This window comes from Apium graveolens, chromosome 5 (genome assembly GCF_009905375.1).
Source record: "Apium graveolens cultivar Ventura chromosome 5, ASM990537v1, whole genome shotgun sequence".
Taxonomy (NCBI): Eukaryota; Viridiplantae; Streptophyta; class Magnoliopsida; order Apiales; family Apiaceae; genus Apium; species Apium graveolens.
In genome coordinates this window covers 147,617,296-147,635,043 of record NC_133651.1, presented here as the reverse complement: position 1 = coordinate 147,635,043, position 17,748 = coordinate 147,617,296, and the positions used below count along the sequence as shown (strand labels likewise).

General features: G+C 35.1%; 1 non-coding gene across 1 annotated transcript; it reads right to left on the bottom strand.

Moving 5' to 3' along the window:
* Positions 1-11,999: 11,999 nt before the first annotated feature.
* On the bottom strand, positions 12,000-12,106 carry LOC141662336 (small nucleolar RNA R71). The gene has a single exon (XR_012550457.1). It is a non-coding gene; the product is annotated as a small nucleolar RNA R71 (small nucleolar RNA).
* Between the last annotated feature and the right edge of the window lie 5,642 nt (positions 12,107-17,748).

Genomic DNA, 17,748 nt, shown 5'->3' with positions numbered 1-17,748 from the left:
AAATCATTGGCCCTATTTTGCCAAAAATGCCCTATACCATATCGCTATTCTGAACCCCTAGATGTTTTACAAATTGACCTTTTTCGCGAAAAACGACTTTTCCAGGCCCCTTCGGGTACCAAAAACCCCACAAAAATCACATTTTTATTTTTATATGATCATGAAATTATCATATATCATTTTTATTTGCATTTTTGTAATATTCACAATTTTTGGGAATTTTTAGCATTAATTTTGTATTTATTGGATATTTAAAAATTCAATATTAATACCCAAAAATTATAAAAATTGGGGCCAAATATTTTTATTAGGATTGTAATTAGACCCTTAATTTTTTTTAGGGGTATTATTTTACATAGTATAAATAGTTGATTTTTCAGTAATTAATTATTAATTAATTATAAAAAAAATCAGAAATTAAGCTGAAAATTCAGAAAGGGGGATTAGGGTTCTTGAAGTTCCTCGAATTAACGCTAAGTTTGATCGTGATTTTGTTCACCAAATCGAGCATGTGAGTACTCGTTGCAAAGCTTATTACTTATATTTTATGATTTTGCTGTCGATTATATCTGTAGATTAACTGATTTTGATTTTGTGATTTTCGGGTTTAATTTCGAATTGGGTACTTTTGTTAGAGGTTACTGTGATGAATTTGAGTGGCATAGAGTTGTAGATCGTTTGATTTCAAGTCGATTCATGCCGATGTCGATGGTTTTTGCTTCAGTTTTATACTCGCCGGAAAACCGCCGGCCCCATCATCGTTTCCGGTTGCTGCGACGTCGGGGAAAGAAGGGGGTGCGTCGGGGACTATTGTTGATTGACTGGAAGGAGTTTTGGGTGTGTTTTGTGGAGACTCGCTTCGAAAATGAAGCCCCTAGCTCCGGCCACCGCCTCGACGACGGCTTCGATCGCCGGAGTTGGAGAGGGGGAGGGTTTGCCTGAGTTTCTGCTGCAGTGACGGGAAGGAGGCGGTAGGAACGAAGGGGAATCGTGAAGGAAGGAAAGGGAACAAAGTGTTTTTGGGGGAGAATCGATCCCGTCGGAAAATCCCACCGGCGGTGGTGTTCATGTTCGACCCGAGGTCGGCCCGGTTTCGACCCGGGAAATGACCCGGGTTTGATCCTAAAAACCCAAATCCTGAACTCAGTTTCATGTTTCTGGATTTCTATATATTTATTTTATTTTCTGAAAATTAGAAATTAGTTTTAATAATTCTAATAATTAGATAAAAATTAGTTTTGAATTCTGAAAAATAATATTATTAATTTTTAAATTATTTTATTAAATTATAAATTCAGATTTATTTATCTATTAATTATTTATGTACTTATTTATTAGTTATCTAATTAAGTAATAATTAGGTAATTAATTAATAATTAGGTAATTAATTAATATATAAGGATTAAAAATGATTAAATAATACGATTAATGATCCGATAATTAGTAAATATTTTGAGTAACTCGTATCTATACGAGTAGTGATTCGATAATGAGAATTATTATTCGAGCGATAATTATTCGAAGAATACAGCAATAATTATTCGTATCGTATAATTAAATACCGATAATTAATTGATTAACGAATCGTTTAAATTCCAATAATAATATATTAGTTCGGTAGTATTCGAGAATAGTGCGTAGCTCGTATTTATACGAGTGTTTAATCGTTGAGTTGGTTTATAATTCGAGTAATTCGTAGTTATTCGATAAATAGCGTATCAGTTAATTAAATCGATTGATTATTTGTAAATAATCGATCTAATCAAATAAGTAACGATGAGTTGTAAATATTTGGAATAAATTGTGATTAATCCTAATAATTAGGGATTAATTAATTTAAATTAGTAAATAATTATCTATTAATTATTTATTAGTTATTTATTTATTAAATATTTAAAAAGTGATTAATTATTTCGATAATTAGTCACATAATTTTTGATAAATCATAACTTCTTCATTTTAACTCCAAAAATTATAAAAATATTATTTTTGGCTTTGATTTTTCTTAAATAATTATTTAAAAATTATTTTGGAATTTAAAAATTATTAATAATTATTTATATTGAATAATAAGTTGAATTATCAGTGTTTAATTGATAATAATTCAAACGTTAGTCCGAATTGAGCTAAACGAAAGTCTGTTGACTCAGAACAATGAATTCTTTTCACTAAAAATAATATGAAGACCTAATTTGATCTCGAAATTAGTTGATTTTATTGATTGCTTGATTATCAGTCGAATGCGTGCCGAGACGAGTTCAAAAAATTCCGGAAAAATGGAAAATGAAGCAGAAGGTGATCAACGGAGTAATCAGCGAATCGATTTTGATTCTAAAAATTATTTTAACTATAAAAAAGATTATGTGATTACGTGCTTATGTGTATTATGTGCTTAATCGAGTCTTACTTGTTTATATGTAATATTCGAGTTGGTTATAAACGTATGGGTAAATAGTAGGAATAAAATGAAGTCGATTTAAGGTGCAACTGAAGTACAAAATGACTTAATCAATCTATTTTGCTAACAGAAACTAAGCCAACAAGGCAGGTCAAGTAGGGAATAGACGGAAGTGATTTAATTACAGTAAGTCGCACAGAAGGCAAGTTTCTCCTCTATTCTATTTTCCAGAATAGTGATATTCTCTTCAGATTCTTATTACATTTGCATTACTTTAATTCCTTTATTCATATCTCAGTTCGATTCTTAAATTATTCTTTTCATTTGAATTTATTATTCATATTCCAATTATTACTCACAATTATTAATATATTCTAGTGATTAGAATATATCAAAGTATACCGATTGTTCCGGTTGCTATTCCAGGGACTGGATAACATTACTTTTGGGGATTAAGGTTACTTAATCCTAAGGACCGGGACATAACCGGATCCTTGAGATGGGCCGTAGTGCCTGGGTGCCCGACGGGATCTATATAGTGAGATATAGATCTGCACTGTATCCTGGTTGATCAGCAGGGTATAGCTGTGAACTTGAGTCCAGTGTAGTTCGTTTGTATTCGCCAGCAATGGCCTTCTTTTGATTCTTATGAGGTTATATCTTTGCAGATATACCTGGGATACAGATTCAGTTATATTGCTTTAACATTGTGTATATTTTGTAGACTTGTTGAGCAATTTTGGCTCACCCCTTTTTGTTGTTATTCACCTTATTATTTCAGTTAAGAAGGAATAAGAAACCCGTCAGAACACGAGTGGTAAAGAAGTGGGTCAAGCCTCGGGATCCTCTTATACCCAAGGTGTTGATCCCAATCCAGGAAGAAAGCTTTGAGTTGCCCGAGCAGATGGAGTGTTGATAGATAGTATGTGTGTTTGAATAAAAGCTGAACTTAGTTTAAAATGAGTTAGACAATGGTTTGTAATAAAGAAAGTTTGTGAGATTTTGAATGTTGGTTTGTAATAAAAGTAGTTAGTGGTTCTTGTTTTCATACTTCAACCTAAAAAGGTCATGGTAGTTGTTAAGGGGTTTAGTTTCATTTCTTTATTATTTATTAATAAGCTTGTACAGGTTTGGTGATTAGCTCGTAACCCCTAGACTTATACCCCGGGTCTGGAGGGCGTGACAGTTTGGCATCAGAGCTGTAGGTTTGGTCCCTGAGAACAAGGACATTAGGATTAAGATAGGATAGAGAGATCACATAAGATAGGGATAGTTAGATTAGGAAGAATAGTGTTAGGATTTAGGTCAGATTAGAATAGGGGAATATAAATCTTAGAATTATTTAGTGACCTTTTCTTTTCTTTGGTATATTATTAGATGGCTTCTTCGTCAGAGTGGACTGAGTCAGACCCAGTAGCAGCACCAGTAATAGCTCTTCCTCCATCGCCACCACCTCCACCATTACCATTTGGACCAGCACCAGAGATACCAACTAGAAGTTATCTTGTAACTGTGTGTCTATATAAACACAGACATAGGTTTACTCTATAAGAGTTACGCTCATCGAGAAGATCATATATTGTAACCTAGCAGCTTTCGTGATATTTGTTCATCACTGAGAGAGAACAGTTCCATTGTAACAGAGTTTGTTATATCGAATACATATGTTTTCTGTTACTTGTGCTTTAAATCGATTTGATTGTATTCTACATTATATTCAACCCCCTTCTACAGTGTTGTGTGACCTAACACTTGCCATATCCCATTGTGAATTATTTGTTATTGTCTCCAAAGGTCACCAAAGGGCCATCCTTTTCCTTAAATTATGATAGCAGGGCCTTATCACCTGTCATATGTCTAGAACATCCATTGTCTATGATCCATATGACCTTCTTCATTTTGCCCTGCACACAATGAGTTTTAAGTGTGTTTAGCAACCCAAACAGTGTTGGGCACTTTCTTCTTATTAACTGATTTAGCAGAAGTAGAATGAGTTGTTTCAGATAAAATAGAATTCATTGACTGTTGTACATTTTCCCTATCTGTTATAGACCCAATTTTTGTTTCTTTGAGGTCTACTCTTAGCTTGTGGCAACTTTTCATCACTTTCAAGTTGCAAGGGATGCAATCAAACTTGTCACAGAATGAGTAGGGATCATTTGCATATGCTTCATTGTATTTGCATGCTCCTTTAGATGGCTTGCTAACAACCTTTTTACAAAGGTGAGTTAGGTGATTCACAGAGCCACATTTCTCACATTTTTCACAGAGTCATTGTTTATGTGCTCACTTGTTGAGGCAATTGGAATCTGGGATCTTGGCTCATTATTAGAGGTCTGGGCTTCATTGACAATTAGAGCACTTGAACCATCCATAACATGCCCTTGACCAGCTCTTAATGATTTCCATTGAATCATTTCTAATTCATATGTTTTTAAGATTCCGTAAATAACTTCCAGTGTCATCCTGCTTAGATCTCTCCCTTCTCTGATTGTATAATTTTTTTGTTCCAGATGATCAGGGAGTATGAGCAAAAACTTCAAATTTACCTCTTCAGCTTCATAATATTTGTCATGTAGCTGTAAGTCATTTATCAGCTTATTGAACCTTTCAAACACATCAGTGATACTTTCCTTTGGCTTAGCCACGAAACCCTCATACTATGAAATCAGTATCCTTCTTTAATTAGATCTAACTTCCTCAGTTTCTTCACATAGTATTTCAATCTTTTCCCAGATCTGCTTAACAGTGTCACAGTTGATAATGTTATTGTACATTACATTGTCAAGTGACTCTGTCAATATTAGCTGCAAGCCACTATCTAGGGAAACTTTTTCTTTCTCAGGCTCAGTGTACTCAAAAGGGTCTTTTAGAGCATAATGAGCTGGAATGACCATATCACCATCTATAGATTCCTCAACTCTAATCATATGAGTGAATGGCCCATTTTTGAGAATCTGAATGTAGAGTGGATTGGCCATCCTGATAAACAACAACATTTTCTTCTTCCATATAGTGTAGTTAGTTTTATCAAAAGTAGGGATTTTGATGCTACTAATTTTTTGTGTATTCATTCTTCCAAGATCTTGAATCTGTTCACTTTCAGATTTTAATCCAATACCACTTGTTAGGTAATGAATTACACACAGAGGGGGGTGAATGTCTTTTTATGTTTTTATGCTTTTGTTGAAGTGTTTATGGCTGTGAACAAAGTAAATCAAATCTTGTAGTAAAATGTATTAGTGCTGAAATTAAACATGCAACAATGATAAACACAGATCTTTCAAAACTCACTTAATTTAATATTAAAATTAAGAATGTTTTGCTACAAAATTTCTAGGCTCTTTGTTGATAAAGAGCTTAGCTTCTTCCTTGAGAGAATGCAAGATTTTTCTAATCTAAATTTGTTATAACTAACAAAGGACCAGTGTTAACTTTATATGATAGTTAACTACTGGTTTACATAGTGTATAATAAGAGATGTTATTCACTTTAGTAAATTGTCTTAGCATATCTTTACATACTGTGTTAACTTTGATCTTCCTTTGTCAGTTAATCTTCACCCTTGATCTTGCACACTCTTCAAACTGCTTTTGTAGACTTGTCAATCCAGCTGGTTGGATTGTTTGTTGATTGTTAATATTGGATACTGAACTGGTCTGCACTTTGTACTTTGAGTTTTACCTCAAGATCTCCAGTTTGGTATATTGAGAACTTGACATCTCGATAAGTATATTGGCTTCTCGAGATCTCTCATTACTCTATGGTTAATTTGACTTGTAGAGGTCTCTGAGTTCTCTTTAAGAGAATTTAGCTTGTTGAGATCTCTTTGCTTCATGTCTTCACTTTGGCTTATAGACTTCTCTGAGTTCTTCAGTGACTAATTTACTTATCGATAACTCAGAGTTCTCTAGTGATATTTGACTTGTCGATATCTCAGAGTTCTCTAATGATATTTGACTTGTCGATAACTCAGAGTTCTCTAATGATATTTAACTTGTCGATAACTCTGAGTTCTCTAATGATATTTGACTTGTCGATAACTCTGAGTTCTCTAATGAAGAAATGACTTGTCGATATCTCCAATCTTCATATCTTCAATTTGCCTTGTCGATATCTCTGAGTTCTCTAATAGCTTTCCTAACTTCTCTATAAGTCATTCTGGAGTTCTCGAATGACTTCTCTATAACACTAAATATGTGACTTGTAGAGATCTTAACTTAGAGCATTTTTCACAAAACAAATTTATTCAACTCCAAGCTTCTTCATAATTCTTCTGAGGCATAATTTTCTTGATCTTCTTTCAGATATAATTCTTAGGCTTGATACTGTTTACAGAATAAGACTCCAGTATGCTCTTGATCATTTTTACCGACTTTAAATGTTACAATACAAAATGTAAAATAAGATTACAATACAACTTACTTAGGGTTGTCAATTTGACTAAGTCTTGTTATAGTACAGGCATGTCTTGCACAACAGATCTTTTTGTGTTTCCTTCCGCTGTGATTTCTTATTTTCTCTAGTTTGGTAAACACCTTCTTACATGAGTAACAATAATCCAAATTTCTAACCAACATATGAGTTCATAAGAATTTTATAAGTTTATCATATTGAATTTGACATAGATTCTGCATTCTGATTAAAATTTGAATTTAGCATGTACAACTAGAACTATCGAATGTTTTTCTTAGAGGCTGGCATGCTTCTGTGTGTAGATATTGAGTGTAATGAAATGTAACACGGGGGGGGGGGTGAATGTGTTTCTTGGACTTTACTTGACTTTTAAAATGGTTTGGATTGTGGATGAACAAAGCAGTTAAGAACTGTAGAAATATAATGTTTAACAGTAAACACACCAAACATAATATCCAAAAACTCATTAATTATATTATATAAGTTTGTCTTGCTACAAATCTGTGTTCTTAGATAAGAACTCAGCTACAATCTTGAGAGTGAATACAAGATTTTTCTACATCTGTTTGTTATATCTAAACTAAGGACCCGTGCATGCTTTATAGATTAGCAGCACGGGTTTACAAAACTTGCACTAAAATGTACTAAACCATTTTCTAAAGCAACCTTGATCTATTTCCTTTTCTGGTGTTAGAAAATCTGTGTAGGTTCGTGACCATCCCTTGTCCAGTGAATCCTGGCCCTTGATCTTGTATTTTTCAAGCTGCTTTTGTAGTCTTTCCAGTTCAGTGAATGAATTGTTGTTGACGATAATCTTGAATCTTGAACTTGTCTGTATTCTAAATTTGAGATAGTTTGTTGAGATCTCTTTTTTAATGTAGAGAAATGACATATCGATAAGTAAAATAACTTATCGATATCTTGAGTTCTCTACATGTATATTTGACTTGTCGAGATCTCTAATTCTCTATATGAAGATTTTAACTTGTTGATATCTCTAAGATCTCTACATGGAGAAATGACTTGTCTATATCTCTAAGATCTCTACATAAGGAATTTGACTTGTCGATATCTCCGAGATCTCTACATAAGGAATTTGACTTGTCGATATCTCTGAGATTTCTACATGGAGAAATGACATGTCGATATCTCTTGTGACTTCTTTACAAGTCATTTTAGACTTCTTGATAGAATTCTCTATATCCCTTGACATGTGACTTGTCGATATCTTGACTTAGAACATTTTTCATAGAACATTATTATTCAAATCCAAGCTGTTACACTTCGCTCTGAGGCATGATCAAGATTTGATCTTCTTCCATAGTTTATTCCTTATCTTGAAAGGTTGTTCAAAGAAAAAATCTCCAGTCTAATCTACTAATTATTATTATAGACTCAATGAATACAATTACAAAATACAAATATAGATTATCTTATAACTTAACCTCAGGGTTGTCAATATGATTTAGTCTTGTTATATACAGACATGTCTTGTACAACAATCTCCCCCAATTTGTGAGAAGATTACTTATCACAAATTTATGCCTGATAACAAGACTAACCCCAAGCTAAAATCAAATACAATAAAATTGGTAGATTGACAAAATGCAATTTTTATACAACTTGCAGTTACATCATTACAAAGTTACAAAGCTTAGGTAAATTTCTCATAACCAGGTTCTTTTCTAATGAGGTCCTTAAGTTTGACTAATATTTCAAGTTCTTCAATAATCTTTTTCCCTTTAGAGCTTTCACAAGTTTGAGCCATTCATCTAATGAGTAACCGTTGAGTAGATAAATCCTGAATTTTGAAACTCCGTCAGCCTTGATATTCAGAAAATGTCCATCTTTGGAAACCCTTCTCAACCCCCTTGTTTTCAGTTCATTAGATCTTCTTTTAAACATCTCAATTTCTTCAACATATTTCTTCTCTCTTTACTCCCTTTCAACTTTTTCCCTTGCATGCCTAATATCCCTTTCTCTCAACCTTTCAGCCAATACTGCCTTCCTCATCCTTATACTTGAATCCCTAGCATTTATCAACCTGATCACTCTCTTCAATTCTGCAGTTGAAAATGTCTCTATTACTTCTCTATTTAGCAAAATGAAGGTGTCATCCTTGTAGTAGATTATGACTTCTCCCAGAGAAACAACCCAAACTTTGACCATCTCCTCATTTAGTTGTTGGTGATAATCATCATCTGTTACGCTCTTAGAAATTGGCGGAAAGTTATCTTGATTGAAGCAGTTCCAAATAGCACCAACCCCAGCCTGAATTTTTTTTGGTTTTCTTCCTACAGTTTTGAAGTGAGTTTTGGTTGGAGGTTTGAATGATGGTGGTTTTGATATTTTCTTTAAGGAGACTTGGCTAGATGTGATAGGTCTTAAGTATGGAATTAGCAGTTGGCTTGTATAGGTACTTGGGCTTTTGGGTGTGGATTAATTGAGTGTATGTTTGGATAAGTTTAGGGGTTTGAGTTGGTAGAGTTTTTGATACTTAAGTTTCTTGGACAATCTGTTTCTTTTTATCTCTTCCTTCTCTATCCTTCTTTTTCTTCTTTCCATCATCTTCCCCTTTCTTATCTTCTTTTCCCTTCTTCTTGTCATCCTTCTTCTTGTCATCCACCTTGCTACCAATTGTTTTGCTAGTTTGACTTGGATTTGAGCCAGGAGATTCGTGCTCATCTTTCTTCTGCTCATCATCATCCAAGTCATCTTTTGTATAAATTTGAGCCCTTGGAAACATAATTTCGGGATTCTTCAAATATCTGCTCAGATTCTTAATCATCTCTTCATCTTCAAAGGTCTTGATTTTTTTGTCTTCAAATCAGTTTCCAATGTCATAATCAGCCTTAAATTTCCCATGACACAGTGCTTTGGGATCTAGAAATATTTGCACCTTTCAGTAGTTGGACTGATGTAGGCCACTTCCTCGCTTGGTTGAAGATAAGCTTTTGGAAATGCAGCTACTTGACCTTTTTTGAGTTCATTGAGCAAGATAGTGTCCTCTGGAATCACCTTGAGCACGTTGTTGATAAAGATGTCTAGCTCAGATTCCCTTCTTGATTAGAGATATGAGAGAGACACCAGCATGCATCTGTCCATACCTGAGTCATTTATGTTGGCAACAATCCTCTTCTCGTTAAAATTTCCATTAATCACCATCACCACCTGATAAGTAGATTTTATATCCACTTGGAATGCTTCATTACAAGCTTAAATTGGTGTTTTGGACTCAAGTTATTCGTATTTTGATGTGTTTTTATGTTATTGCATTTCAGGTATCAGTTAAATGAAGAAAGGAGCTTTTAAAGGAAATATGATGAAAATTGATCAGATTTGGAATCCAAGGCCATTTTCAAGTTGTAGAGAATCTCGTTAGCTTCGCGTGGGCAGTTGAATCGCCTAATTCTGACGAGTAGAACTAAAGTTATAGGTAAAATAAGATTCATCAGAATTTTCCAGAAAGGCTGCACGCGCCCGCCTGCTGGTGCCAGGCGACCGCGTGCTAGCAGGCACCCGCCTGCTGGTGCTAAGCGGTCGGGTGCTGATGCACGGCTGACTTCGCTGATTTCGCTGAAAAAGCCTATTTTGAGTGGAATTTGACAATTTTAAGGGTCCTGGTCCAATCTGGGCTTATATATACTAAAAAAAAGGGGTTTCATCAAGATTGGGAGATCAACGAGAAGACCTAGAAGCACAAAACAACTCCGAAAGAGAAGATCTTGTTTTCAACTAGTGTTTCTTTAAATTAGTTATAACTTTGGATGCTCATTTTCGTTCTTGTTAAACCTAGATCTCGTTTATTCGTACTTTAATTATTATTAAGTTTATTAAGACCTTGTTTATACCATGCTTTCATTGGAACCCATGGTGACGATGAGTTCGATTATGGGCTAATCGTTATCATGGGATTCTAGCATATTTACTTATGGATTTCAATAATTAATTTATTTCGATATCTTGGTGTGTGGTGATTGTATGATATCCTAGTATTGGTTGTGCTTATTCGTCTTATGTGCGTAGCTAACATATAAAATAGTGTGTTAATCTCCTCTGAAGCGACAGTGAATTTAGAGATTTAGAACTTGCCATGCTAGCATAGGTTCATGTATTTATTATGCATGATTCGTAGGTAATTTTAACCATCTTACTTGCCCTATGTAATCACGATAGATAAATTGCGCATTAAACCTTTATGTTTTCAATTCTTATAGACATATAAGGACTAAGCATAATTGGTGTCTATTCAACTTCTATCTCTTTTATGGATGCTTGATAGTAGGGTATTCGTACAATGAAAGTTGGCGTTTACTAGTTTCGTGTTATCTGATTAGTGTCATCACCATTGCATGCTAAGGTTGAGAATAAAAAGGCTATTGAATGAAGTATTTAATGAAGTTAGAATCCCATGTTTGTCATATATAGTAATTCAACCTCAATTCTCCTAGTTAATGTTATTTAGTATAATCTCTTAGTTTAATCAAAACCCAATTTGTTATTTGTCTTAGCATTGAGCAATAACCATACATTGTTGCATAGGTGCATAAATTGAACTTTACCTAAACCAGTTTCTGTGGGAACGAATCCGATTTATATCTTATACTACTTGCGAACGCGTATACTTGCGTAAATTTTAGCACGTTTTTTCTCCCTAACAAGTTTTTAGCGCCGCTGCCGGGGACTCGGTGTTAATTTTTAGTTTATGTGCTTATCATCAGTGGTCGTTAAAGTTCACTGACTTGGACTCTTTTACTCTCACGGTTTATTTGTTTGTGTTTCAGGTACTCAGTACAATGGGAGATCCAGTAGCACGAACGAAAGCCTTGATGGATTTTTCTCAACCCAAGATCATTGACATTCAATCTAGCATTGTCCGGCCAACTATCACAGCTAATACCTTTGAGATCAAGCCTGGCATAATTTAATGGGTGTAGAATTCAATCCAGTTTGGGGTTCTCCAACTGAAGATCCCAATATGCACATTAAGGATTTCATTGAGATCTGCGACACCTTCAAGTTCAACGGTGTTTCTAAAGATGCTATTAAGCTGAGACTGTCCCCATTCTCTCTGAGGGACAAGGCTAAGAGCTGGTTACACTCTCTACCAGCTAATTCGATTACTACTTGGGAAGATCTTGCTCAGAAGTTTCTTACTAAATTCTTCCCTATGGCGAAGACAGCTGCAATGAGGAATGCTCTTACTCAATTTGCGCAACAAATGGGAGAATCTTTGTGTGAAGCTTGGGAGCGCTATAAGGAGATGCTTAGGAAGTCTCCTTATCATGGAATGCCTGATTGGATGATCATCAATTGCTTCTATAACGGTTTGGGAGCACAGTCCAGACCCATCCTCGATGCAGCATCAAGCGGAGCATAATGGGCAAAGAGCTATGAGGAAGCTTATAATCTAATTGAACTGATGGCTGCTAATGAATATCAGTATCCAGCCCAGAGATTGCCACATAGCAAGGTAGAAGGAGTTCTTGAGGTGGATACAGCTATGTCTATCACTGCTCAACTAAAGGAGTTGTCTATGAAGATCGATTCTCTGGCTAACTATGGTGTTAAACAGATAACCAATGTTTGTGAGCTATGTGCAGGTTCACATGCGATGGATTAATGCGCTATATCTTGTGACTCAGCTCAGTTTGTGAGCAACTTTCAGAGATCGCAGCAACCAGTTCCAGACACTTATCATCCTGAAAATTGGAATCATCCTAACTTCAACTAGAGCAACAATCATAATGTGATGCAACAGCCATTCCAGCAGTTTAGAAATAAGCTATTCAACCCTCCTGGTTTTCAGCAACAAATTACACCAAAACAATAAACTCATGGTGCATGTCTATCTTTGAATGAAAAATCTGAATTGGAGGAGTTGCGGCTTATGTACAAAAACCAGGCTCTTATATGCCAAAGCCAGGTTGTTTCTATCAAGACTCTGGAGAACCAAATAGGGCAAATTGCTAAGGCCTTATTGAATCGACCACCAGGAACGCTTCCTAGTGATACAGAAATAAATCCAGGCAAGAGAGAAGTTGAAGAACAGGTGAATGCCATCACCTTAAGGTCTGGAAAGGTCGCAAGCCCCTAATTCAACAAGACGAAGAGCCTGAAAAATCTCAAGTTTCAGAAAATACAGTTGGGGCTGAAGAAGAAGTGTAGAAGGAAGCAGAGGTGGAACCAAGGAAGACTACTGTAGAACACACTCCTCCTGAGGGTAATACAGGGGAGAAACAGATCTATCCTCCACCTCCTTTTCCTAAGAGGCTGTAAGAGAAAAAGCTAGATAAGCAGTTTGAGAAGTTTTTGGAGGTGTTCAAGAAACTTCATATCAACATACCTTTCGCTGAAGCTATTGAACAGATGCCTAGCTATGCGAGGTTTATGAAAGGTATTCTCTCTCGGAAAGTGAAGCTCGATGACTTAGAGACCGTTGCTCTCACGGAGGAATACAATGATGTGATGCAACAGAAGTTGCTTCCGAAGCTTAAAGATACTGGAAGCTTCACTATTCCTTGCACCATCGGAAACTTGTCGTTCGATAAATGTTTATATGATTTAGGAGCTAGCATCAATCTGATGTCCTTATCTATCTTCAAGAAGCTTGGTCTGCCTGATCCGAAACCAACATACATGTCATTGCAACTAGCTAACCGTTCCATCGCTTATCCACGAGGTATAATGGAGGATGTCTTGGTCAAAGTGGATAAACTCATCTTCCCTGCTGACTTTGTAATACTTGATTTCGAGGAAGATAAGAAGATTCCCATCATCTTGGGAAGACCATTCTTGGCTACAGGCCGAACTATGATCGATGTGCAAAAAGGAGAGCTTTCGATAAAGGTTTACGATCAAAAGGTCACTTTTAATGTGTTCAAGGAAATAAAGTTGCCCAAAGCTAAAGAGGAGTGCTTTAAAGTAGAGTGGGTAGACATTGTCGTGAATTCGGAGCTTGAGCAATTGCCAAAGACAGATACCTTAGAGAGATCCTTAATAGGGGAATGAGTTATTGAAGATGAAGAAGGAGCAGAGCAATTGCAGGATTTGAATGCACCTCCGTGGATGAGGAAATTGGATTTGCCAATCGATTCTCTTGGGTTAGCAGAGCTGAAAATTTCTCAGGAGCATTTTGAACCATTTATTCAAGAAGGTCCCACACTTGAGCTCAACCGAATGCCAGATCACTTGAGTTATTCATTCTTAGGTACACCCCATGATAAGGGGTTGGGATATATTATTGATGATGAAGAGAGTGGCTAGACGGATATTCCTGTGCCTATAGAGGGTTCTTCTCATGTGCAACAGGTAGTTGATAGGACTGGTGTTGGTGATGCCCAGTATAGAAGATTGACTAGGCGTATTGAGGCCATGCATGTCATCCACCGATATTTTGCTGAAGATTTGACACACGCTTTCGGTACTTTTGTTCGAGACACTGGTGGCGAGGTTGATTGGCCACCTGATCCTCCACCCGACGAGGGTGACTCTGTAATATCCCATATATTTTCAAATATTATTATTATTATTCGGAATTGTTTATGTGATTTTATGTGAAATTTTTGGTGAATTATCTGAAAAGTAGAATAGATATCTGAATGTTATATGTGACATTATTTGAATATTTGAATTTTTATATGTCCAGAATAAAATATAGATAATTGTGGTATTTTTCTGGTAATTTTTGGAGTGTTATATGATTTTATAATGATTTATGAATTATTAATTATTTTCAGAATAATTATAAAATTATTTTATAAAGCCGGGAATCTTCCAAACTTCAACCGTTTTGCGTTTTTACAACCCGAAACTCTTCCGAAAACTCCTTCCTAACCTAATCTGGTAATTCCGGACATTTTCCGTGTTTTGACTTTTTCGATCCGGATTACGGTTTGACCCGTGCGCGGCCCGGCGCAATATTTTCGATACGATAGTTATTTCGGTAATCAATAAAACCCGTAATCTCGAAAGACGGGATATTTTTACGTTATGTTCGTATATGGTGTTTTATAAAAAGCCCGGTTTTGATAATTATCCAATTTTGGTATCGAATCGGATCGTTATTGCAGTTACTTAGCGGCTAAGCAACTAATTTAATGATCCAAAATGATCCAAAATGATCCAGAACGATCCAATATTCCATAAATATAAATAGCCTATTTTTTATTTCGTTTATTCCGTTTATTCATTTGCAACCAGTTAAAACACCGTAAATACAGAGAAAAACCCGAGAAAACCGAAACGTTCCCGAGAATCAAACACACGAACGAAGGCGTTATCGAACTCCGATTCGGGCGTGCAGCATATCAAAACGAAGCTCTCGAAATCTCCTTTCTGAATCAATCATCAGTTTCTGCCCAGAAATCACAGTAATTTTCTTATTTATTTATTTATATTCGAATTATTTGATAATTAAATTATGAATTTTTGTTCTTGATGTTGTTGATGTGATTTGATGCTTCCATGTTGTAGAGCATGTTTTTCTGGTCGATTTGGTATATTATACTTCAAAAATAGAGTTCGATATCATATAGAAATTAAGGTTTGATTTTCTGAAAATTTTCTTGAATATGTGTTCTTGGTGTTCTTGAAGAGTTCTGTGAATCAAACTCGAATTTGAAGGTGATGCCGAATTCAGATTTCGATGTTCTAGTAACCAAAATGAAGCCCTCGATCTGTTCTTTCATAATCCCTTATCATAATCATCAAACGATAAGTAATTTTTCAATTCATATTTCTAGGGTTTATAACCAATTTGGGGATTTCTGTTTGAGTGATTGTTGGTTCAAACTGATGATAATTATAGCCTCACGTGTTTATTTATAGTCGATTCACGCCACTAATTGCTACGTTATATTGCTAAAAATGGTTAACCAAAGTTTCGGGTTTTGATGTTTTTATGTTTTGATTTTCCGGATTTGATATCGACTGTTAGATGTTTATGATTCCATGAATAGATTCTATGTATTCAGAGCGTTGTTTTGTGATTTATTTCGTTAATTTTCGTCACGAATTGACTGGATTCGAATTTGGCCGGAATGAGCTCGAAGCTCACCGGATTTATGGCCGGAAACAGACAGTAGGCGATGATTCTGTAGTTCAGGGATTGCTGTGAGTTCGTATAATCGAACATAATATATACCAATTAAAACTGGGATGGAATCAAGCAGCTAGGGGCCTCGTCGGAGGTTCGCCGGAATCAGGCGGGTCGCCGGATTCTGGGGAATCTCCGACCTATTCTTGATCGACCCGAGACCTTCTTCTCCGACCCGGTTCCAACCCGATCAGAAACCCGGGTTTGATCCCCAAAAATCCTAATTCCCAAATCAGTTTTTGTTTCTGAAATTGTTGTTTTAAAAATAATTCAAAAATTCATTGTTTAATTATTCTGAAAATTATTTTAATTCTGAAAATTTATTTTTAATTTAAAAATAAATCCAAATTATTTAATTAATTAATTTTAGTTGATAATTAATTATTTAATTATTCAATTAATTTAAATATTAATTGATTAATTAATTTAATTAGTTATTAATTATTTTTAATTGATTATTTAATTATATTTAATTATTTAAAATTGATTTAAAAATTCTGAAAAATAGTTTCGAGCTTTAAAATATTATTTTAAATTATTTTCCAAACTCGATAATTTTTATAAAATTATTTTCGAGTGTTCGAGCCTTATTATTTAATTATTAAATGATTCGGAGACCCGTTTTATTTCGAAAAATGTTCAAAAATTCATAATAAATCAACCGTTTGTCCGTTTAATACGAAACGAACGCGTACAGACTCAGAAAAATATTGCGCTTCCAATAAAAATACTTTTGAGACCTAATTTTTATTGTATTGCAATGTCATTTGATTGGTGTATCAGTTTGAGTCGGTGTTTGATTGATAAATGCTAATATTGACCTGATTTTCATTCTTAACGCACTGAGGCGTGTCTTGTAATGATCTTACGTATGTGTTACATGAAATAGGTGATTATGTGTTAAACAAAGGTCATGATTATGTGTTATGTGATAAGTATGCTATCTGTTTACAGTTTATTATGCCATGCTTAGTTATAAACGGTCGGGTAGATGTCAAGACGTAGAATTACGTCGATTGAGTTTAGTTCTGTCACTTAAGATAATCCTTTTGTTTATAGAATCGAGTAGCTAGAAGTGCAGTCAAGTGTTAGACGAAGATAGTAGCCAGCAATTAGAAGCAGAGTTAAAGTAAGAGGTTATTGAGCATACCAGGCAAGTACCCTAACTTCACTTATTGTTCCAGTGACGTTTATTTTGAATCTTATTATGCAAATAGTTATATGTTCACATACCATTCAAGCGTTATTGACTCTAAATTTATCCTTTCAATTTCTCTACTATTCTAAGTTCAGAATAGTTAAATATTTTTACATTTCGCTATAACTTACTCTATACAGTGAAGCTTTGAATTGAGACTAGCGAATAACTAATTGTTCTGGTTATTTCGCCATTGGTTGTTGAGAAAACTCCGGACCATGAGAAATGGGGAGTTATGTGGTTAAGGATGTCATTTGATTCGACTCCTTTGACGGAAACTGGTTTTATGGGTTGGATGGTTGCGTAAGAGGCCGTGGCGGCGGTCCAGTGTGAGCTATGTGTTATACAGGATATAACACCTTGCTAGGCCGATATGTGCCTTGGGTACCTTTTGTTTAGTTGGATATGCTTCGGCATACCGGTGTTGCTCCGCGGCTGATCACCGGCGGCAACACACCGTCGTTCGAGGATTCCAATCCCAAAACATAATATATTGCAATTATTGTTTATTATCAAATTTATATCAGTTTTGATACTGTTCAGTTATTGTAGTTGATTTTGTTCATCAGATATACTGTTGTTATTCCAAATCATAAGCTATTTACTACTTGCTGAGCATTTCTTTCGCTCATACTTGTT